Source organism: Trachinotus anak, unplaced genomic scaffold (assembly GCF_046630095.1).
Source record: "Trachinotus anak isolate AG129_WGS33_773 ecotype Australia unplaced genomic scaffold, CSIRO_AGI_Tana_v1 ptg000026l, whole genome shotgun sequence".
In the NCBI taxonomy this organism is placed as follows: domain Eukaryota; kingdom Metazoa; phylum Chordata; class Actinopteri; order Carangiformes; family Carangidae; genus Trachinotus; species Trachinotus anak.
This window is the reverse complement of record NW_027273877.1, coordinates 7,710,407-7,734,879: the sequence shown is the minus strand read 5'-3', so window position 1 is coordinate 7,734,879 and position 24,473 is coordinate 7,710,407.

Genomic DNA, 24,473 nt, shown 5'->3' with positions numbered 1-24,473 from the left:
AGGAGGTGGTACAATATTGTTGGAAGCAATGTAATTATAATGTAATGAGAGGACACCGGGGCACAGATGCATGGGACTTGTTAAATGCTCATTGATTCCATATGTAGCGCTGATTTTGGAACAAAGTTTACAGAGTATATGCAATAAAGCTAAATATGAAGTCTGAAGAAGAATCCAGATGCTTAATTACCGATACAACAATGTAAACATATTGCATTACAAGTAAGAGTCCTGAGCCTATGACCCACTGATGAAAAGGCTGTGATTTTATATATTCTACATGTCTTTGGATCATATTCCCAGAAAAAAAAATGTTGTATTAAGTTGCTGCTAATGCAAACCAAACATTTACTACTGCTTAAGCTTCACAAACCACATGTTGACTTCTTTTACAAAGTAGTCACAGGAAATGCAATGTGTTTGTTAGTGAGCTTAGCAGTTAGTGCATCTAAAAAACACGATCACGGTCATTTTTTGCATTTTTTTTGACAGCGGATCCGTTTGCAGTGAGTGATAGAACAAGACGGAGCAGCCACAGTGAGCCGTTAGATGAGGAGCTGCAGGTGACAGGCTGCACACCTCCAACTTCTCAGTGAGGTAACCATCTCCTCTCACTGTGCGCAGTATAAAATCACGTCACAGTTGCTCACAGAATCATAAAAAAAAGGAAATTATAGCCTGACTTCTTCACTTGTTGCTGCCCCCACAATTCTGTGACCTGTAGTATTAACCACAGCTGTCATCAAATCATACAGGACTGAAATCTCTTTATGCAGAAATACTACTGTTGTATCTCATTGTAAATACTGATGCATCAACTTTTTAAATGAAACCTCTTTAAATGAAACCACATGAGAAGTTTATAAGGGAAATCTGAGATATGTCAAAGGGCCTGAACCAGGCACTTTTTTTGGTCTGGGCCCAAGAAAAGTCGAGTTTTATCTTTGTTTCCTTGTAAAATCCTAACATGAAAAATCAAATATTTTCATCTCCACCGTGTCAGACAGCGTGTATTCATCTGGCTCTAGAGAGTAAAGGAATCTGTGTATTTGTGTGAGGAAGGTGGATTGTGGGGAGACAACATGTGGGAATCCAGACAGAGAGAGAGAGGGAGTGGAAAGGGCATGGAGGGTATAAAGAGGGAGGGAGGCAAAGGGTTGGGGCGAGCAGGAGGAGGAAATGAGGAGGAGCAGCAGTGGAGTGGAGGGAAGGGCAAGCCAAGTAAGCACTTTCCTGTTCATTTTTCATCAGGCAGGCTAAATTAGGCCAGGCTCGTCTCTCTCCTCTTCCTCTGTGTGCGAGCATCTGCTCCCTCATTCCCGACACGTCTCTCCTCTCTCAGCAACGCAGAGTGCGGGGTGGCGTCGCTCCGAATACCCTTCTCAGCATCCTGCCTTTTCGCCGCCTCTGATTTATTGGCCGGCAGTTGCCGTCCATCACACGGTGACGCAGGGAAGCATCGTGTTTTCTCTGCGTGTGTGCACTTCACCGCTCTCCCCACCCACCCCCGACTCTACCAACACCTCCCTTTCCCCTCTCTTTCTCTCCTTGTTCTCTTGTTGTGGGGGCATCTCTGTCATCTTGTTTGCTGTTTCATTCAGTGACCCACCGACTCTTGGTTGACTTCTCTCTCTCTGAAGCCTGTCATTTTTGGTCCCATGGTGTCTGCCATTTGTACTCCCTTTCATGAACTGAGCAGAAGCTGACATTTGGATTAAGTACAAAGCTTTGGTTTAGGTACAGCCTGTAGAGGCTAGAAAAGGTCTATTATATTTATTGCTGCAACAGGTAAAATGAAGGTTCAAATAGTGACAATCACAATTGCCTCTGAATCTTTTTCAGAGGCAAAAGAAAATTAAATTACACAAGATGTGGCCCAAAACACCTGCGGAACTCTTTGATCATTACTATGTTTGAACATTTCTCAGCTGACACTTCACTGATTGTTGGGAAACCTTCCACACATGCTCTAAAAAAAAAAATAAATCAATAAATAAAATAAAATACTTGAACTCTTCAGTGCAGCGCCACAACTTTTTAAGTCTAGCCTTACTGACAGAAAGTGAGATTTCTTTATCATACATTGCACTGACTCTCTGATTCAATTGCATATTTCTCTGTTGTCACTGGCTGTAAGTGGATCTTCTATACTTTTTGTTTATGAGCCTCCAATTCTATTGAAAAATCACTGCCTAAAGTTTTGTTGAATCACTCACTTCCCTGCCCATCCTCCTTCCTCTGTGAACTTTGCAGCTTTACAGCAATGTTGCACTAATTTCCCCCTTCTCTCCCAACTGGCAAGAGTCATAGTTTCTACACCTCTTAGAGGGATTTGTCATTTGAACCTAAAGATACATTGTTTTGGGGGCATTGGCTGGAACCAACTGATACTGCCGTATTTCAAGACTGTCCTCCCAAGACAATGAACAGCAACTGTGATCATTTGCCAACCTTCCCCATGTGGCTATTGTTGAAAGCTGACCCAACCAAACCTTCACCAGTGTTGTCACACCATAAAGTGTGATGTGTAATGGTTTTAGAAGGCACAGGCAATGCCGACAGAACCATGAGATCAGAAAATACTTCAATGTGTCGTTCTAGAGGGCATGGACAAAGTATGTATTTTGGTCTTTCATTTGGACATTTATCCCAATTCTTCTTAGGTGGACAGTTTTTATTGCCATGAAATTTGAAAGATAAGAAAACAGACTTCATGAAAGATTGTTTGTAAACATGAAGAAGACACTGGTAATCCTACAAACCAAGATGAACTGATCGTTAACTTGATTGTTTGGGTAAATAAAACCTTTTTGTCCTTTTCATCCATTACTCGAGATATTTCAGGATATGTTTGAAAAGGTCAAGGCCTAAAATAAGAGCACTGTACAATGCCCAAGGAAGAGCTGTCACAATGTTCACCAATAGAAAACTATGGCTTAAACTGATGCAGAACAATTCTAATGCTGATCATGGATCATGTGCTGGGTTCTCTCTCCATGGTATTTCCTCTACCCAAAACTGAGCTTGCAATTCAAACTCCTTAAACATTAACATAGCCCATACTGCAACTCCATTTCTGCCATTATTTCTTACCATTCTGCTTCATCACAGCTCACTGATTCCTCCTGACTTTCTTAAAACACATCTGATTCACAAGACTTTCAACATTTGCTACTTGAGCCTTGTTAAAAAGGTCTGTCACAAGCAAATCGTTGAGTCATCTGAGTAGTTTTGACTAAAACAACTGCATCTGGTTTAAATGTCACATGAAACACTTCAGACAATGAGCTTCATCATTTTGTTTTCTCAGATAAACATTTTTGATGGATGATGAAGGTAAAACATTACAAGGAACCGAAACAAGTGATTTCTGTATGAAAGACAGCGAGGACCTAACAAAATGACAGTTTTAGTCATTGTTTTGTCTAATTAATCCCTGAATATGACAACATGTTTAATATGCAACTGTGCTTCTCTTTTATCAAAGCTACATGTTCTGAATTGAGCTGTGATTACAGTCTTGTCATGTTATCTACTCTACACAGGGACTCCTCCATCCAATGAGAACAATGCAATTAGCTAAATGAATGGGAAACACCTCAACTGGCAGGTTACTTCCCTCAATTACAAACATGGTTTCCAGCTGACACCTGGGTAATAAGATAAGCAGGTAAAATGTGCTTAGACTAAGTGCTAACAACAAGGCACTCTTGGTGATGACTAAATGCCACTCCAGGCTTTGGGGAAAGGGAAGGATTGGCAGCAGCTACAGAGGTCCTCTGCTGATGTCGCCTGCTCACAGCCAGGATGGGTTCTTAGTTTGAAATAAATGCAAATTGGTGGAAAAGTAAGCGTTCTCTCCCAAATATGAGGGAGGCTACTTTTTAGCAGAGGCACAATCACTCTGGAAAGCAATGCAAAATTATTTTTAATAATATATGTGAGGGACTGTAAGTGTTGCTATTAATAAACTTTCAATGTGCATGATTATATGTGAAGTGATGAGGGAGACTCATTTAAAGATGCTACTTCTGCATTCCTCCTAAAAACACACCAGAGGAGCATTAAACAGCATCACAGAATGAATTCTGGTTTTGGTTTCAAGTCTCAATTGTAGGGATACACAGTATTTTATGTTTGCATGCTGATTAAAATGAAATTCCACTTTAATACAACTTATTTTCATGCTATTTATCATTTTCATTTCTTGTTTCTTGCTTCAAGAAACACATCAATTCATGAATGACCTGGTTTGAATAGACTCAAGACTTCTGAATCCGGTGTAAATAAGGTAGCAAAACATGTCTTTTTAACCACGCTAGCAATAACCCACCATCCAACAGATCAACATGGCTTGTGATGTTGGTCTCTTGGTTCAAAAGAAAACATCTATTAGATAGTTTCAACTGTGACCTGCTGTACTTGCTGTAGTTGGAGCACACAGTTTCCTTGTGCAATATGAAATTATTGCCAACATTTCAGGCGTGCTTACTTTCAGTTTACCATTACATAAAGTTATCATCTGAGTTATCATCGCCTGTGTGCTTGTTTAGACCTTGTCTTATCAACTGAATTCATTCTAGAGTTGTGTGGCCAGGTCACAGCTATTTCTTTGGTGAGGACTGTGTTATCACAACCAAAACAAATTATGGTAAAATCTATGGAAATATGACAAACTCTGTAATAAACATTTCACTTTAATCTTAACGTTAAACGTGTGTATATGGGCGGCTTGTTAAGAGGTACTATTTGTGTTCATTTAAAAAATAAATGAAAGAAGAAAAGAAGGTGCTTTCCACTTCTACCTGCAGTGGCTTAAGTGCACCTTATGCAACTGGACTACTTTGGAAAAAAGGCCACTATCTCCATCGATTTCCTCATTTTCCTTGTTTTGCGGTCACATTCAAAACCCTTTTCGTCAAGCGCACCCACTTGTTCAAATGACTTAATTCTAGTGATTATGGAACCTCATTATCGCAAATAATTCAAAAAGTTATGAAAGGGCTGCTTACCTTTACTTGTAGATGAGAGGCATGTGTGGCATAAACTGTCACATATTGCATAAGCTGCCAGTTGCTCTTGTAATGTTAAAATAAGGCTCTCACTTTGAAATACTGCTTTGTTTTTCTACCTCTACAAATAGTCTCTGTCACTCTTACAGTACATACTAATACACTACAGTGATAAATTGAACATGTTATACTCTCATACTGATAATCCCTAAAGTTGCAGAATGCATATGTGTAATGGTAAAAACAATCTGTCCTGTTGTGTATTCTTTGAGTTACTATTATTGTATTGTATGGTACTTTTGCTAACCTGAGGAGGTTGCCATCATCAACCAATTCCTCAGTGTTGTTGACAGGATGGCATATTGTTTATAGCTATGGTTAATATTTGCTTAGGTTTCAGCACATAAACAACTTGGTTTGGTTTAGGGAAAATTCACTGGGTTAAAATCACTTATTTAATGTTAGGGGACTTCCATCATCATAGTAACAATGATAACCACTTAATTAAAGTCTGAGTCCTTTCATGAATGATGAATGATTCATGCTGTCATTCTTCTTTGCATATCAAAACATCTTTAACCAGTGCACAGAATGCATGTCCTTCATAATAAAACATTTACAAAGCTGATATTTCTTAAATGGTTTCAACTTGCATTGGTTACATCCATGTCTCATTCTTCCCTGCCATTGTTGGCACATTGCTGAATTTCTTGGACCTTTACCACTACCTGTAGATCAGTATAATAGTATGAAACCAGTGGTGGGAACTGTACTGTACTGTATCAACCACCACAAAGAATGATCAAAATGGGATACAACTGGTTAAAAACATCGCTCCATGGTGGTACTACTGGTGAAAAACTTCACAGAGTGCCTTTAAAGGTGAATAAGTGTTGTTTCAGCTAAATGTTAAGAAACACATCTTATCTAATGCTTCAAGTCACTTCTGATGTTTTCATTATTTAACCATTACTATGATCTTTCCTTAACCTTGACTAAGTCTATAAGTGCAACGGCATTAACCATGCTTTAGTTTGAAGTTAAATAAGCTATTGAACCACTGTCATTTTAAATTAATACCACAAGTTCATTCAAAATACCTGCAATTTAACGTATCTGTTTTCTAATGCAATGCTACTGGACAGCTGAATCCACAAACAGACACATTCTCACAAGTCATTATTTCTGTACATGTGCTGCAGCTGTGACTCACAGGGAGCACAGAGTTCACTGATGAAATGGAGATAATTGATGCGTTTCGAACATGTGACATTATTTGGACACGTAAACGTCGCCTGCTGAACCACACTCCTTATCTCACCATCTGAAGTTAATACTGTAAGTGGTGTGAACCTAAGTGCAAGTTTAACTTTGATATTACATTGATAGGACAGAGTTGAGGTAATAGCGGTAATGAATGATATTTGTGAAGCCCCACTGGTGTATTGTGGTAAATCTGCGCAAAAGGTCAACAAATATATTACATAATGAACCTTTAAGGGTTTTAGAAAAGTACACATTGAATATACACATCAAGGACATGTTACAGATGAACCTACATTTCCACAAATTTTTAACATGAGAGAAAAAACTACCTGTAGTTTTTAAGCTGTAACTTGAGAGCTTGTTCAGCTTGTATTAATACTTGAAACAGGTGAAGTAAACTGTGCTGAATAAGATGAAGAAAAAGATATGAGCAGGCTATCCATTTTTTTTTAAGACAAATCGTCAAGGAACTGTGCCAAGTTTGATTGATAAACACGGCCATGAACCAGCCATGAAATAAAGCTGTATTTCTCCGCACAGACAAGTGGTAGATCAGTTTAGTAAACCAGTTTGGTCATGGAGGCCTGACAGTCCTGGAGCAGTCCAGGGAAAGTTTTCATGCCCCTGTATCTGTTCATGAAAAACTCCAAACATCCTTAGCTTGTGTCGGCTCTTTCCTTTGCACTGTCATCATCGATTACCATTGGCTAGACGATGTGTCCTGGCCCAAGACGAGACATATTTCTGTGGGTCAAAGAGTGCGAGTGGGAGGTGTGGGGTTGGAGGACTGGGGGGGGGGGGGGGGGGGGGTATATAAGGTATATCATCATGAGGCTATTTATGTTAGAAAAAGGCAATGTGGCCCTCTTTACAGCCCAAATATTATTCATGAGGCTGAAACCCCTGACATTCTGTTGTACTGCAGGGGAAAGTCTTAATGCAGCACAAAAATGGTTTTGAGTTTCCTGGCTCACTCTTTGGGTTCTCTATTAAATCTCACATTCCACTAAGAGCTGTGCATGAACTAAATCTCCTGCAGACTCTTCTCACCTCTGCCTCTCTGTATTGGATGCTTGGACAAACTAGCCATTTGTGCTGATCTAAGACACCCCTATTATCTAAAACTGCATTTTCGGGGCAGATGTGTCTCTCAGTGTTGTCTATCAAGCTTTGCAAAAACTATGGCGCATTAACCGATCCAGCTCTTGAGTTAGGTGACAGAGGCACAGTGCACTGACGCTCACGCAGGGTGTCATACATTAAGCTGAGCTCGCAGATAAATTCTGGATGCACTCTCTCTGACAGACCTTTGAAAATTTACTTACTTAAACATAGTTTGATTTCATTATTAGAAATTCTGTGAAAATGCTGATCAAGAGGACCAAGTGTTTCATCAACTGCACTCAAACTACTGGCTAGAGGTCGACTGGAGGTAATTCTAACTATATTCAAACTATATGTTGTTAGGTACTTTAATATGTAGTTAGGCAGTTAGGCTGTTAGGTAGTTAGGTACTGAAATTTGTACTTAGGTTTACACCTCTGCAAACCCATGTGGACATGGAATCACCCACCTACACACCTGTTACTATTCCACAGTGTTTCTTTGCACTTTGTATGCCCGCCATTCATCACAAGCACCTCCTAGCTAGTTAATAAATGCAGTGCTCCATTCATTTTATACTATGCATGTTGAAAAATGATGCTAAAAGGGATATTCAGTCCATTAGAAGGTGACACCAAAGGGACCCTGACCGAGTGTCTGTAGGTGAAGACCTATGAGTGAGAATGTGCTGGTTCTTTATATTATTCAGTCCACCTACCAACCACTTACACATTTTTTTTCCTTTGTAATCTTGTGCATCGCACAACAGAAGCTTAGAAAACAAGTTCAAACAAGTGCAAAACATTTGATCAAGGTGCAGGTTTGATAAGAAAGTCAGCTTTAAAAGCAGACTCTCTTAATCAACAGTGTAGAGGGCACGAGGTTTACGTCAAAAATCCTCAAGGCATTATTTTCACAAGAAACATTCAAGGCTGATATTTTGTCCACCTCCCCCTCACCTTCACTTTGGGAAGTGTTTTGGGTGGATGGATCAATAAGGGTATGGCTTTTTGCAAATATTCTGATATTGATTTTTTCACATATTTTTTGGCCGTGGTTTTGAGTCTGTTATGTTTTTAGAAGATTGTTCCAACACAGATGCATGTGACGCAGAACAGGATCTATTCGCCAGTGGGTTTGCAAAATGTCACACCCTACTTTTCCACACACAGTGACAATTTTACAGTCCGTTAAGGACCCTAGGCAAAAAATTAACCAGGGGCCCCCTCCAATCAACATTCATCACCATAATCTAATAAATGATGACACCAATGCACAATGTGCAAAATCTAAACATTACTATTTTTTTTGATTCCAAGTGTTTAGTAGGTTTTACTGTACTATAGCACTTACTGTACATGCACTTATATACACAACATTATATAAAGTAGACTGTCAGTGATTTGAATCGTGATTCAGTGAGATCCCCCTCCTTCGGCCCGATACACAGATCTGAACTTTTCATATAACAGATGCCACTAAAACACAAGTCTTAAGGTAAATATGAGGCTCGACGTGCAGGATAGTAGTGAGTTTAGTGTGAGGCATTTGCTGTAAAAGATGTGCTGTACTGCACCATAACTGAGGCCAGGCAAGGTGCATTGATGAAAGAGGATAACTATATACTTGTAGAAGTGACATTTGTATACAACTAATTTGCAACAGCAAATTAATTTTTAAGGAAATGTAATGCCAATGAGATATGGTTTCCTAGCAACATAATGAAGAAATGTTCTCAATTAACAGAATAATGTTATCAGTAAAACATTCACTGACGACATATTTCATTTGTTTTCCACCAGCATATCTGATCTTGCAATACAATATCCACTTTTGGTGACAACCCTATCCCATCATATCATCATTCACTTAAATAAATAAATACATAAATAAAAAATGGCTCTGAACATAATCCTCCTGTCAAAAAGTGTAAGACACCCTCTCAGGATATTTCATGATTCCAGTGAAAGGAACAAGTTTTAAAAATAAATATTATTTACTGGAAGTTTCTTTGGAAATGGCCAGGACCTTTATTTTTACATGTTCAGACTAACCTCCATGAGCAGGTTGGACTAGCCATGTATAATATATGCTCTAATTTACAGATAATTTTTGTATATGTTTGCCAATAAGGGCCCTGAATACAAAGACTTACAGAAGTAAGGACTTACCACCACTTAAGGCCTGAACTAACAAGGACTTAAAGCAGCGAAATGGCAAAATAAAGTAATTCCAAGGGAATTGTTGCAAAAGTAATCAATCTAAATTTTCTACATAGAGTACAGCAGAGGTGGACATTGACACGTGGATTCATGCCCTTGACCAGTACCAAGCTTTTGAGCTTTGAGGGAACAAGGAGCCAGAGAGTTCAAAATAGAGGAAGCTATCATAGCTTATTAGCTGTGTTGCACCATCCAGTTTTATTACACCTCCTCTGTCAGAGGATGAATAGTTTGCAGACTGTTCAGGGGCAAGAGACGATGGTGCAAATATGTCTTTGGAATAAGTGAACTTAGCAGCAACTGTGCAAATCTAATGACCAATACAATTTGCTAATAAACTGTTAGCAAGCTTGTTAGCTTAGAGAGCTTTATTCTAGCTCTTTCATAGCTTTATAATGAATGAAATAGTTAAGAATGGTGAAGAAAATGCCAGCAGGGAGTAAACAAAACTGCAGAGAGAAAAAAGACAGAAGCTCTAAGAGCTTTTGTGACTGCTTAGTGCTAGCCCAGCCAGGGTAGAGATACTCATTGCCTGATCTGAACATTATTAAATTGGCTCTCTCAAACACTACAGTATATCCCATCTGTATTATATACGTACAGATGGGATCTAATTATTACATATTAATTATAGATCATCATGTCTCATGTAGAAATGAGGACAAGAAAAATGTCCTCACTGAAAGTCAAGAACACAAGAAAAAAAAAATTATACATACAGACAGAGACACTATTGTTTGCATACAAAGCAGGAATTCTTCTACACCCTGACTACTTTATAACTTCCAGGTGTGCTCCTGACACTGCCAGATGGACGCCACTGAATCTTCATACAACTACACACACAATACAAGGTTGCAGTTACAGCTGCATCTGCACTCTGAAGGCAAAAGGCCAATTTGAAAAGAACAATGAACTACATTTCACACGACATTCCATCAACGATATGTGACAAAACCTTAAGGAAGGTGCATTCAAAGCAGCTAGCATCCATTGGAATTGACAAAAGCTAACTAGCTCTAAGCACACTCAGTGAATCTTCATTATCTAATGCAGGAGCTCCTGGGCTTTTAGGCTTATTACTGTAGGCAAATGGGGACAAAAGCTCTCTGTAATTACTCCACTTCCCCAGTGGGTGATGGTGGCATTTCTCAGGGAGCTTAGCAGCAGTGGCTTCCCATGTAGTTCTCACCACAAGTCAGCTGGGGAGATACAACACATGCTGTTCTTTGGTTTCTTTTTTTCCCCACTTCCTTTTTTTTTCTACCTCTCTTTCTCCAATTTCCCCACTTGTTTTCTTTCACCACTCTGTCTTCCTCACAGACTCTTTGCAATTTGCATCACTGGCGAGCCAACACTTCCCCACAACAATAAAATAATGAGAAAGAGAATGGATGAGAAAACTGAAAATAAATGACTTTTCACCATTTATAAACCCTTTTTTGACATGATACTTGTTCATTTAGATAAAAAAAAACTGCAAGATTGGGAGTAGAGAAACTATTCTGGTTATTCGTGTACAAAGTGACATAAACATGCAAGTAATAGATAAGAAAATGTAGCGTAAAACTAAACATGACCTAATTAAAAAAAAAAACAGATTAAAAAGTTCATTAATAAATCTACATTTTTAGCAGGCAGTTGTTTTAAGCATCCACATTTGAGATGTCAAAATAATGTATGCAAAATGTAGGAATGGCAATTGCCATAACAGCACAACTAAGGCAGTTAAATTATGCATGTGATTCTGTTCAGGAACATATGTATGAATTCTCAGTGTACATACTGTATGCAGATGTATAGAGCTGTAATCACAGTGAATACAGACCCTTTCCTCCCTATTGCAGATAACAATGACAAGACTATAATTCAAGTATATGTATGTAGAGATAGAGAGAGAGAGATGATGTGAAACTGTAACACAGACATCTGAAGTCTTCAGTATCAGTGCTCAGACAGAGAAAATAACACCACAACAACATTAAAAAGTCAAGTCTAAGTGATCATAAAACTGGACATTAGACCTCAAGTCACTGGTATCAGACTGCTTCCATAAAATATAAAAATCCTGCATTCAGTAAAGTATTATCAGAGTGATAAAAGTCAAAGTACTCATTCTACTGAATAATGGCTACTGTGAGTGATATATGATATTATGGGATTATTATTAAGGGATCAATGTATACACAGTTTGTTACTGTTGTAGTAGGGAGAGGTGGAGCTAGCTTTAACTATAGGGGGACCCTCCGAAGGGTCACCATATAAATCAAAGCCTTCCTGAGGAGATGAATTTGGTAGAAGAGAAGAAAACACAAAAAAGTCCTGCTACATAAATGTGTACTTATTTATTTTCTTCCCTCTATTGTTTGCTTTTCTGAGATAGATATTTAAACAGTTACTGAAAAGAAACCATGGCTCTTTGGTGCAACTTATAGGCATTTGAAATGTGACAGTGGGTCACATCAGGACACTGCTTCAAGCCAAAAAGTTTGACAACCACTTTTATACAACCATTTTATATGCTTATCATGTTATTTCTATAATATTTATAAAATGGGTAGGAAATTGTAGCTGTCAGATAAATATAGTGAGGCAAAAAGTGAAATGTACTGGAGTACAAGTATATGGAGTAGCATTAAGTTGAAACACAGCACTTGCGTAAATATACTATCCACCACTTAAATTAGCTAAATGATTTCTGAATGAGACATTATCTACGTCAGCTATGGCGTCATGCAGACTCGCAATGCAGTAGTCTATTGAAACCCCCACACAAACAAACCTCATCTACATCAAACAGACTATTCATCAGTGCCAACTAGTAACCAAAAAAATAGAAAAAAAAGACAATCAGAGCCAATTGCTCTTGTGGATTTCTCTGGAGGTAAATAGCAAGTGAAAACCACAAAGCTATTCCCAGAAAACATATTTTTAAATTGCAAAGCCAATATTCTTTCTGCTGATTTGCCCATAAGACATGGTTTTATAATCTTTGTGGCTGTTCATGAAAGAGAACATAAGCTTTTGTTAAAAGAGAATGATGTTTGCCTTTGCTGTAAGAGTCTGTGTTTATTAGCTTGTAGTCTGGTGTGGTTTAACCCCTCGTATCTTATCAGCCAAACATGATGCCACAGCTCATGCTGCTGTGGATTCAGACACAATCATGACATCCTCACCTTGCCTGGCAACACATGTGTCTAATATGTTTCTTTACTCTTGGCTGAGGAAGTTATTCTGCAATTCAAGCACATTGTCCTCATACTAAGCCGATCACAACCGGAGAATATTTTTCTGTCACTGTCGAGGTGGTGCGCACCTGGATTTCTAAAGCAGGTTCATCATAACTTGTGGGATTTTCTGTGTACGCATGTGATGGATACAAATAACCCTGGCTGGCTGGGTAATAACGAGGACTTACAGTACGTGGAGCAAAGCCACCGTGACGACTCTACAGTCTGGAGGAACCTTCAAAACCTCCGCTGTCTGTGTCTATTTTCTTCATGAGCTGTAGTTTCATCTGTGAAATGAGAATGCAAATCATATTTAGTAGTCTGTGAGTGTGAACTGGCAAGGCAGAACATTCAATTCAGTCTGATATTACCAACAAGGAAAGGGAGCAGGAAAAGTAAAGCCCTGTGCTGTGTGCTTGTCACAAGTCCAATAGTACAATGCCTGTAATACAGGATGTGAAAAAGGTTTATTCTGCTGATTTCCACACTCAAATCATGTTTAAGAAAATAAAATACAACTCTATTTGGGACTACTTTATATGGTAATACTGTATTCACACTTTCAGAATAGGACCATTTTGGAGACGTTTATTCTAGACCCAAAGAGAAGAAAAGTCAGCGCTGGAGCAGAGTATTGGATCCTATTTAAACACAATTTCTGGCCAAATTTAGAGCAGTTTTGGTTCATTCAGAAGAAAAAAAAATGTTTTGCCATTGCTTTTCTCACTGGTTTAAAGCGGGATCAATCAAAGTTAAGCAACTTTTGAATCAAAATTTGTGGACAGCTGTTGGGCTTGCCAGCAACTTAAGCAAACTCTTCATAAATAAGAACAAGAAACTGAAACTTGCTTATTTAGTCTTGAATATTTAATGATAAGGATGAATCATGATTTGCAGCAGTTTTCATGGGCTTTAAAATGAGAATTGCAGAATATTAGACAGCCATTTGCACCAGGAACCTTGACTATGTGATGGCATAACATTAGATTAATGCAACTGACACCTAATGTGCAGGGAAAGCTACTGATTTTATGTACTGAGCATGGTTTAGTAATATGAACAATATGAAGATTCTTCATGATGATGATGATGATGATGTTTTTATGATGCCCTGTATGCTCATATATAATGTGCCAATAGGGCATTGGCTAGACAAAAACAACATCTATATTCTGTCCCATACGAGAGGCATTAGCTGGGCACAGGCTACTTTAGCTTCTTCGTTGCCACTGCTCTTTCTCACTGTGTGTTCAAAGCTAATTATGGAAGCAGGGTGATTAGATGTGCATTTGCCCAGGGCCTAATATGGGACCTAAAATGGAAACACTTTCTTTATGTGTTTATTTTTAGTAATACAAATTCATGTAACAATTTTGCAAGCAAGAAACTACTTAGATGCTTCTTAAGGGGTTGAACAATCTGATTATCAATGAATATGGAGCTTAAGGAAACACAGGTTTCCTGTAATCCTGCAGATAAACTAGAATCTAATTTATTGACCAAATTTCATCCCACATTCAGTCTGTCCTCTTCAGTTTTCCAACTTGGAAAGCATTACTGCCAGCCTAAGCAGATTTCCACTCTGTAGCAATCTGCCACTTGGTGTTGGCTTACCACTCGGAAAGCAATTGAGTTTTGGGGTCTAAGAAAAGACCAGTGTGTGATTTTGGATATATTTTTTATCTCCAGTACTGTTCTTACTGAATCAAGAATAAAGTTTGAATGCTACAACAGGTATCTTAATGGACCTCTATGCCATGTACTAGTCCAATGGTAGAATGGGGACATTTGTAACACAATTGAAGCTTGTGAAAAGCTCCTGAACGTTCACATCTTTAAAAGGCACTTTGATGCACGTTTACCTTATTTGTCTGTTGGCCTTTCACTGCAGCCACTTTACCCATGGTGTGCGACAGAACTCAGTTTTAATTGTTGCTCATATCCAGGTATTTTATTATTTAACCCTGTTCTCCATCCCTTTTTCTCTACATCACATGTAATGTACTTAAAATTCCCCATATGCCAACAGAGTTGACCTTCTGTCTTGCCCTTATTTTGACCAACTCCTTGTATGCCGGTCCTTGTCCCTAAAATTGTAAGATTAACGACTGTGACCTCCAGAATCATTGTCTCTGTCCATGTGTCTCCTAACACTTGTATGGCGTCTTCCTTTGCAGGCAGCCGACATCCATCAGCCTGTACGTCTTGACCTCCTGGCTTTAACCTTTCACAGAGACCTACTTAAACATCTTGACAGCCAAAATAAACCTGTGCCCTTGCTCTGATGTAGCTGCTTTCACACAGGACTGATGTACATTTAGTAAACTGTTATAAAGGCTACCTTTAGACAGAGCAAACTACGACAAGCTTGAGCTGAAATTAAATCCTTCCCATTTCCAACCACTCAGGGTTGAGTGGTATGAGAAACTGAACGAGAATGAATGCATGGAAAATGTTTCTTTCCATGGTACCCTGGCACATCACTAAATCATCTTGAATAAATATGCCACAGTACACTAGAGAGTAAGGGCATATGTTTACAGAATGATAATATGCGACTATATCCGCCATAAGATCAGACGGGGGCACCATTGAAAGGAAGCACATATTCAAAGTCCATCTCATACAAAAGCTATAGTCATCATTCATATCCCTGCTGTTTGTAAGGTTGTACAGACATGATGATTTTTATTGATTTGATGATCTAGTGAGTAGAGAGGATAAACCTTTTCAGCACTAGATGTCACATTGGTAAGCCTCACTGACTCAAGTGCCAGACCAATCACTGAATGTAGCATCGCCGACCTGCTTTTGGGTTATTAATATCCAAAGAACACACTCATAATTATAATGAAGTGCATCTCTTCAGACATTCATTTCAGTTTCATTATCTTTCAGCTTGTGCTTATTTACAAATCTGTGATTGAGCATCTTGAGTGCAGTTTTGGTTGTTTCTGCTGAGACGCTTGACCTTAACAAACCTTTTCATAAGGCTTTTGCTTAACTGCTTCTTCCACAGGGTTTATTATTTGGCGGTTTATGTTGTTGGATATTGCTCTCACAGACATATGTGTTCCCGAAGAGAATGAAGAGTACTGATATTGGTAATCCCCTGACTTTTCCTCTAGCACCATTTGTGGTTTTGATTAAAACGTCTAAAAAAAAAAATGGAATCTATTGCCACTAAAGGTTGTACTGACATTCATGATTCTTCTACTAACTTTGATGATTCCATTCACTTTCTCAGTTCATACACATAGGTAAATGTAAGAATGCTAACATGCTAAACTAAGATGATGAAGATCATAAACATTGTACCTTCTGTAGATCAGCACGTTAACATTGTCATTGTGAGCATAACATTAGGCTCACAACACCATCGGCAGCCTCACAGAGCTGCTAGTATGGCTGTACACTCTTGTTCCTTTACAAGCTAAATTTCATTTACAAGTTTATAGGAGTATAAAATAAATTCACCAACTTGCAAACACCCACCACACTGATGCATGCCCCTTAGTCCATATGTAATTTCCCATGTAGCTGTCAAGTTCAATCTCTTGCCTGCCAATGAAACATGAGCGGCTCTCAATGCTGTCTACCTAAGTGTGGGTTAACAAGGTAATGTGTCTCCAGTGATTTGACCAGAGATGGCGGGGAGGCTTTCAATGAGCTAGACATAATTGTTCTGCCTAGCTTTAATTTGCTGATCACCTCTTCAGGAAACACTGAGCAGCTGATGTTTCGATGCAGGTTTTGGTTTTAATGGCATGAGCTGGATTGTAGAATTTGAAAATGGCTTTAGCAACCTTCCCCGCAAATCAGTAGTCATGCACAGCTTTGGGTTACTCAGAGACTGGAAGTAAGAAGTCATTTGTAACACTTCATTAATACTATTTGGGCAAATTCCATCCAAGCCTGTTTGATAGTTGCCAGACCTCTGGAGAATCCATTAGCAATCACAATCACAGACCAGAAATGCTGATAAACTAGCGCCTCAAGCAGATGATTTCTCCATGCCCCGTTTGCACAAATGTGAGTACACATTACAGCAGAAAAAGACAAAACGAGTCGCAACAGCATAAAATTAACCAAGTGAACCGAGATTCAACTCATGTCATTGTGACTCCATGACAATAACTGCACCAGCTGGCTGAGTCATTTGAATTCCTCCTCATATTTCCAACAGAACATAAAACACAAGCTCCATTGAAGATACAAGGGATGAGTAAGCACATAACTCAACAGAATACAAAAGGATGAGAGGGGAGATACGTCATGAGGACGGCTTGTCGCTTGTTGTTGAAACTGGCAGAAGGATCCTTGCAAATTCATACAGACATATGGAGTTGGTTCAGAATTTGGAGTTGGTTCGAGGCGTATGCGCATTAAAGCTCTCTGCATACTTCACACATCAAGATCAGTTCATCCATACATCAGACACAGTTGCACAATGTCATCTGTGGCACCTGTACAAAATAAAGATGGTGATTCTTTTTTTGTGTGATAATACAACAGTTTTTAATCCTTTTTTAATTTTTTTTAAAATTTTTATTATCTTCATCACTTTGCTTCCTTTGGCTTTATTTGTAATTTGCTGTGGTCATTGTGGTGGATTACCCATCCACAATGAGTTTCTAGGGACTGCAGGTTCATTTTAATACCATATTTCTATGACTTAAAACAGTGGCTGTCAATCGTTGAGGGACCATAACATGTGGTAGTCTTATAACGTGTTTGTGTTTGTGTGACTGAGTGTAAGTGTGTTTTACAGGGTTGCTGCTGCAGCCCTCTGTGTCAGCCTGTCTGGACTCTCTGTATTAAACTGTAAAGGCACCGCAGGGTGCTGACGGAGCTCAAACCTTTTCGCTGACTCAATGTTTCACAGCCAAACCTACTTTGCCAAACGCCAGACAGATGTATCCTCTCCCCTGCCTGCTTTGTTATGACCTGACCAAAGCAAAAGTGGACTCAGACCCATAAAAACTAAAGAACGATAACACAGAGAGTGATGGCTGGAGCTTATTTTACAAGTGATGTTTCTACTGTGGAGCTGTTCAAACATGAAGCTCAAATATTTCAACCTGTCTTCAGATATTTTTCTGGCTAAGACGCGGTTCCATCTGTCGTTTGGGGCAAAACCTAATTAGATCTCTTTGCCTTTATCAACGCAAGTTACACCTTCCTCCTTAAAAAATAACAAATCATTTTTGTCACTGTCATCCATATATTGTCAGTGTCATTAGATATAGGAGTATATATAGTTCTTTCGATGTCGACAGTTTGATAGTTATGTTGCTGTGAGTTGTGTGGAGAATATCTCAACTGACAAATTTCTCTTTCAACAAAACCTCCTGTTAACTCACTCATTAACAGTGAAGAAACTATTCATTCTGTACTGTCACCCTGTATCACAAATACAACGTAAATGCACAATTTGCATGAATGTGACCTTGGTAACATTTACCACATAGTACTTTTTAAATAAATACAAGAATTTATAAATATAAATGAAAGCATTTAACTTAATTTCAAGTGCTCTTGTGGATATCAAGTTAGGGCACAGCTGCAAAATGGGAAACCAATACAACAAAAGTCAGTACCTGCCTGGATGCTGGAGATAATGTCACCATGAGTAAGTAAGGTCAGGCATTCACAGTAATACATTTGGTGTCTGTGTAGGCCATCGTGTACATGAGTATGTAAGATAACAGCATTTTTCTCAGGGGTCATTTGGACCTACATTCATTATTAGTCATGGCAACAAACTGCAATGAAAAGTATCAACGAACAAAATGTGTGGGTAAACCAAACCCACTGAGTCTTAGCTAATTTTATTACACTGAAAAGAAAACAGCTTTCACTGTCAATCTAAACTCAATTTGAAAACCTTTTATTTAGTTTAGCTGAAGACCGTGGCAGCTGTGAAGTTAGCCAGGCAGCAACCAGCTTCCATATCAACCAGTGTCTCAGAGTAATGATAAAACAATAAAATAATGCTAATCTAATCTGAACAACCTACACTCTTGATATCCTATTAGAAAGTCTAGTTAGCCTTAGTTGTATGTGAAATTATTATTGGAATGGGCTAAACACTAGAATTAAGGTGTTGTAAATTAAAAAAAAAAAAAAAAAGCATTTTGTTTTATGTTAGTCTCTTTCAAAATCAAATTCAAATCTTTGTAGTGGATGTGTAAGTGATGCAGTTAACGCTGTGGAAGTTTAAATGATTAAATATCTATAGTTGCACACAGGAGATAAAAAATTCAGTCCCGGTGGTTGTTTTCATTCTGTAATTTGCAGTGATATAGTGGGAGAAAATACACAAGTGAGCCTCTTTCTTCTACTGATTTGGTTTTCTCATCTTTAACATCAACTAACAAGTGATAAAATGTTTCACCAACTATTTTTTTATATAAAAAAAGGATTACAAAGCAAAAAGGCTTAAACTCCAGTCCATTACAGCCCACATTAGCAGTAAAAAGCAACAGCAAATTGCCAACAAGTTACCACTCAAGAGCCACATACGGGAAACACAAGTAATAATGATAATTAAATTCAATTTCTCCTGGCTGTGTTTTGGTGAGAATTTTCTCTCTGCTCTGTTGTTACTTTGGTTTTTGTGTGGTCAGTGGCTCTCCTTCACTGGCCTGTTTGTAAACTTGAATCATTCCTGCCTTTTGATTGACAACACTAAATTGAGGCCAGATTAACGCTAAAGGCCACAGTCCACCGCAGTTTCAAATCTAATTCCTGACTAAATGCTGTGCCTCATCCTTATGGGATTTTTCCTGAAAAGCATCTTATTTTTTAATTTATATTTTACCCACAAAACAGAAAGGAATTTAATTATGTTGACAATTTCCTTCACTGGAAATAGTCCCATTAACTTCACAACAATGACAGAAAGGGGAAAATGTAACTTTTTGTTCAATAAATATAAGACTATCACAATGATCAAATGCATTTTCACACATACTGTATAATTGTTTACAAGCCCCTAGAGGATGTGGATGATGATAATTTTGATGATTTTTTTTTAGCTAAAAAGACAGGTGATGTGCATGCTGGGAATGCTGTCATGGAGACAGAAGCACAGTCGTTTGCTCAGATGCAGTAAATTTACCAGAATAAATTTGTTATGTTAAACTCTGGACATTTTAGTCATAGTCAAAGAAAGCCATTAACATTTTGGTCAACAAAAAACACTTGACATTGTAGTTCTTTTTTTTTTTTTAATCATCAGAAGATTAGCTGACAAAAATGTTGAGAACAATTTCGTTTTACTCAAGACTGAAAACGAGCGTTTCAGTCAAACTTCAGCAAAGCACTTCAAATAAGATTTCATCCAAGTGATTTTAGGCCAAAAGAAAATTAAAATGAAAATAAACCACTGAATGACAGGTTGTTTGATTAAGAATCAGGCTTTGCAGACACAGTGTCTGGTCTGATGTTATCAATTCAAGTAAAACATCCAGATGCGACAACACAAGCAAATCCAGTGGAATCCATCTTAATATGGGTCAATCATTGCTATGATTTCAACTTTCTGTTTGGTAACTGTATGGTGTGCATTTTAATATCCAGTAGATGTTTAATAGACTACATCCAGCTGTCATGGACTCAAATTCAACAAGACCTGACAATCAAATTCATATGGCGATTAAGTTGTGCGTGTTTTGGCATGGATATGCTTAACACAGCAACACTTTACAACTAAATATGTATCAATTAAAGTTTAGAGGGAAAAACATCCTAATGTTCATTATGACAGCTAAAAAATCTACTTCATTAGGACTGTGTGGGTATGACTTGATCTGAGTTGATTGACAGTGGCCTAGGAGCATATGCAAAAAACCCACAACTGTCATCAGACTGTGATTCAAATAGGAATAAGGATTATTTTCATTAATGATGAATATGCTGATTATTTTCTTGATTAATCTTTTAATCTTCTCAAGCTTCTATAGAATGTTTCAAGGTAGTGAGAAATGCAAACGCCACAGTCATGTATTTAATTGAGTGACTTTCCTGATGAACACTCTAAAAACTAAAGATATTCAATAATCTGTCATAGATGAAAAACAGCAAATTGTCACAAGCAGTTTCATTCATTCATTTTCTGTCGATCAACTGTTTGATCAACCAATCGATCCTTACAGCTCTAGGTTCAAAAATTGGTATATTCTGATTGATGTGAAGGAGTACTTGATAATATAATGCAGAAAAAAATCTCTCAGTTCAAATAAGCAAAAATGTTTTCAGTGCATATAAATAAATATTGAGTAAATGTTGAGCTGAGGTAGGTGCAGTAATTTTTAGCTAGATTGGTCATTTCCAATTCAAGAGGCAAAAATAAAATTATCACTGGTTCAAAGATAATAATGTGAGCAAATACACATGACTGCAAATCTACACAGATCTTGTCAATATGGCACAATCTAAAAATTATATTGAGCTCTACAACATCATCATTTTTCATCTTAAGATCACATTAGCATGTTGTTTTGCAGTCTTATTCTGCATCTTGTCTTACACAGGGTTGAGTCTGTGGCTTTAAATTCCTTAATGAAATGTAAGTCCTCAAATAAACTATGCGCAATAAGAAGGCGTTTCCCTCATCATTGGCCCAGATGCCAGAGACTGGCGAAGCGTCTAAACATGTGGGATGGAATGGGAGATGGAAATGATATTTACCAGAGGGTGTCATTACCTATTCCAAAAGCAAAACCTCTAAACCTCAACATCTGCCATTAGAAAACTGAAACAGTGGGTGAACTTTACACAGTGGGATTAAATGGGAGAGGCAAATTATTCACAGCAAGCCAGAGGGCAGCATGTTTATGCGCAGTGCTGAAACACTTAACTCAAGTGGAGGAGTCGCTTCTTTAGGTAAAATGCATTCACAAAGTGAAAGAGCTCACAAGCTGATGCACTAAAAGCTACAATCTTCACAGGTTGGTTGTATTTGATTGAGCTTTTTTCTGAACATAATGGTCACTTGCTGGTTTTGAAGACAGGTTGTGTATATTTTTTTTCTGCTTTCTTAGCTTAGTTCACTCATGTCCCAACTCCTAAAAGTCTATTTATTTGCTCCCTACCATCCTTTTCATGCAAATAACATGTGCTCCCAGTGTGCGTTGTGGATTTTACATCTGTTGCCTTTCTTCCTTTACATATAGACAGTTTCGAAATACATCAGGCTCAGAAGGGTGGGAATGTATGTGTGTGTGTGTGTGTGTGTGTGTGCACTAGGGCAAACTTGGAATTAATTTACCACCAACACACACACACACACACACACACATGCACGCACGCACACACAGTCGACACGTATCAGTAATTACCTGATATATTAGAAAGATCAGAAGACTCGCCATGATCCTGGGTGAGACGGGTCCAGCTGTTTGCACTGTGAGCATTATTGGCCTCTGCATCAGAGAGCTTTTGCATAGGCGACTGCTGAAGTTGCACTTCCTGTGATGAGCAGGAGGGAGGTGAGGATTTTTTTTCTGTCTTTTATGATTGTTTTTTTTTTTTTTCCTCTTCTCCTTTTAACTTTGCCTGCATCCCAAGCCCTGGGGTGAAGTGGTTATTCGTTGGGATGTGGTAGAAGTTCAGAACTGCTGCTAGCCAGATGCTACAGAATATAAAAACTGGGACTACAATTTTTCCAGCTCCAAAAAATGAACATCTGACACTTCATCTAAAAAGTAGATAAGGCTATAGCAGCGTTGTTGGAGATGAATTGCATCTCCAGCAAGGCTAAGATATAAGATAGGGCTGAAAGAGCACTTAATTATCCTTAACTTGAGGAGCATCTGCAGATATTCCACTTAGGTTTTAGACAGGATGGGAAATTCTCTAAGGGATTTTATTATCAGAAACCATAAAGGACAATTTATTAGAACGCAGTAAGAAGATACTGGTAGACCTTATTCCTTATTTCTGCCGCTGTAACAAATGGAAAAAAGCCCAGGATCAGAAGGCTCAGTATGTTTACACCACAGGATTAAAAGCCTTATTTGACTTTGGAATGATAACTACGCCGTCAGATCATCTCCTTTGTCAACCAAATGCCAAAGAAATCATAGAAGTGTCGATTTTTGGGGCAGAGTGGAATTGACTGATAGGGCTCTTTAGGCTGTTATTGAAACAGGGCAACTAAAAGACTGTGGGATGAACAGCTTGGATGGAGGGCTGTGCTGCCGAATGATCTGTGCTATTATAGAGCGCATAGTCAGTAATGGCTATTCTGACTGTAATGGTTCAGATGGTTGATAGACTAAGAGGAAAAAATGACCAACGTTTGCTAGTGTGCATCGCAGACTATCATCATCACCAGGTTTTTATAGCAACTGCATGTCAGAATAACTCTGCGATGTCGACCACATTTTCAAATAAACTACATTAATGTCTGAGTGTTCTCTGAAATTAAAGCATAGAGCAAATAAGTAATAATATTTGAAAAGATTCACAGAATCTTATCTCCTGAATTTAATCTAAATGTTTCATCGAGCAGCTGAAAGCACTCGTGGCTTATTTCTATGACGGAAATGAAAGTTTCTCCTGACACTGCTGCAGAAGTTGCCACAAAAGTGTTGCACTTGCATGTTGCTTTGCTTTCACCTTCTGTCCAGTAAGTGTGGAGACTGTGCTGCTCTTTCATCATGTGATTTTAGATCATTATTTTGCTGTGAGAGGAACCTCTGACCAACCAGTCTGTCTTCCTTTGTTACTTTCAGTTTTCTCACCATTCTGATATATAGTACTAATCCAGTATAAATCATCAGAGGATGGTAATTAGCCTGTGAGGTGAAATCCATTCCTCTTTTCTTGTATCTCGAAGGCGTTTGAAGAAGATACTGTTCACAGAGATTTCAGAGTAACTCAAACCGAAAAAAAAAAAAAAAAAAAAAAAATTCTATTAAGCTATGTTTGTTGTTTGAAAAATTTGTTGTTGAAAACACAAGGTAATAACTGAAAGCAGGGCCATGGCCCCATTCAGAAAATTTGTCATCAAAAATAGTGTTGTAGATGTTTTCATAATTTGGATTTAACTCAGTGAACTGTTCAGTCATCAGCCTACAAAACTCCCCACTAGATGTGTTTTTGTTACATTGTAGTATGTGAACTTTCACCGGTTTATTCAAGTCCCCAAAACAACAAAGGAACTCAGTCACCTGTGATAGTCACAGCCCAGACTGAAAGCACCACTCATTATTATAACTAAATAACATGATTATAACAAATCATTATGAAGATAGGCCTGTATTTCAGACCCTGCACTCAGCACTGTTGCCAAGAGCTTCAGCCATTGTTGCGTTTACTGCACCCCCACACTGTCCTTTGCCTTATTGTGAATACTGGGGGTACAGCAAAAGTTGTCATGAGGGATAAAGATAAGGCCTGATGCAATAAATTATTTGAAAAAAAAGAAAAAAGGAATCTACAGCATACATATTTGAGTTACTTTAACTTTGAATAACTTAGTGAAAGTAAAACTTCTGAGTTGTGATCATGTAAATATTTTGTTAGTCTAAGTTAAAGGACGTATTAGTTTGTTTTGCCAACATTAGCATTAACAGCTGTTCACTTACCAGTCTAAAGGAAATGCTGCAAGTTCAGCATTAAGCTTCATT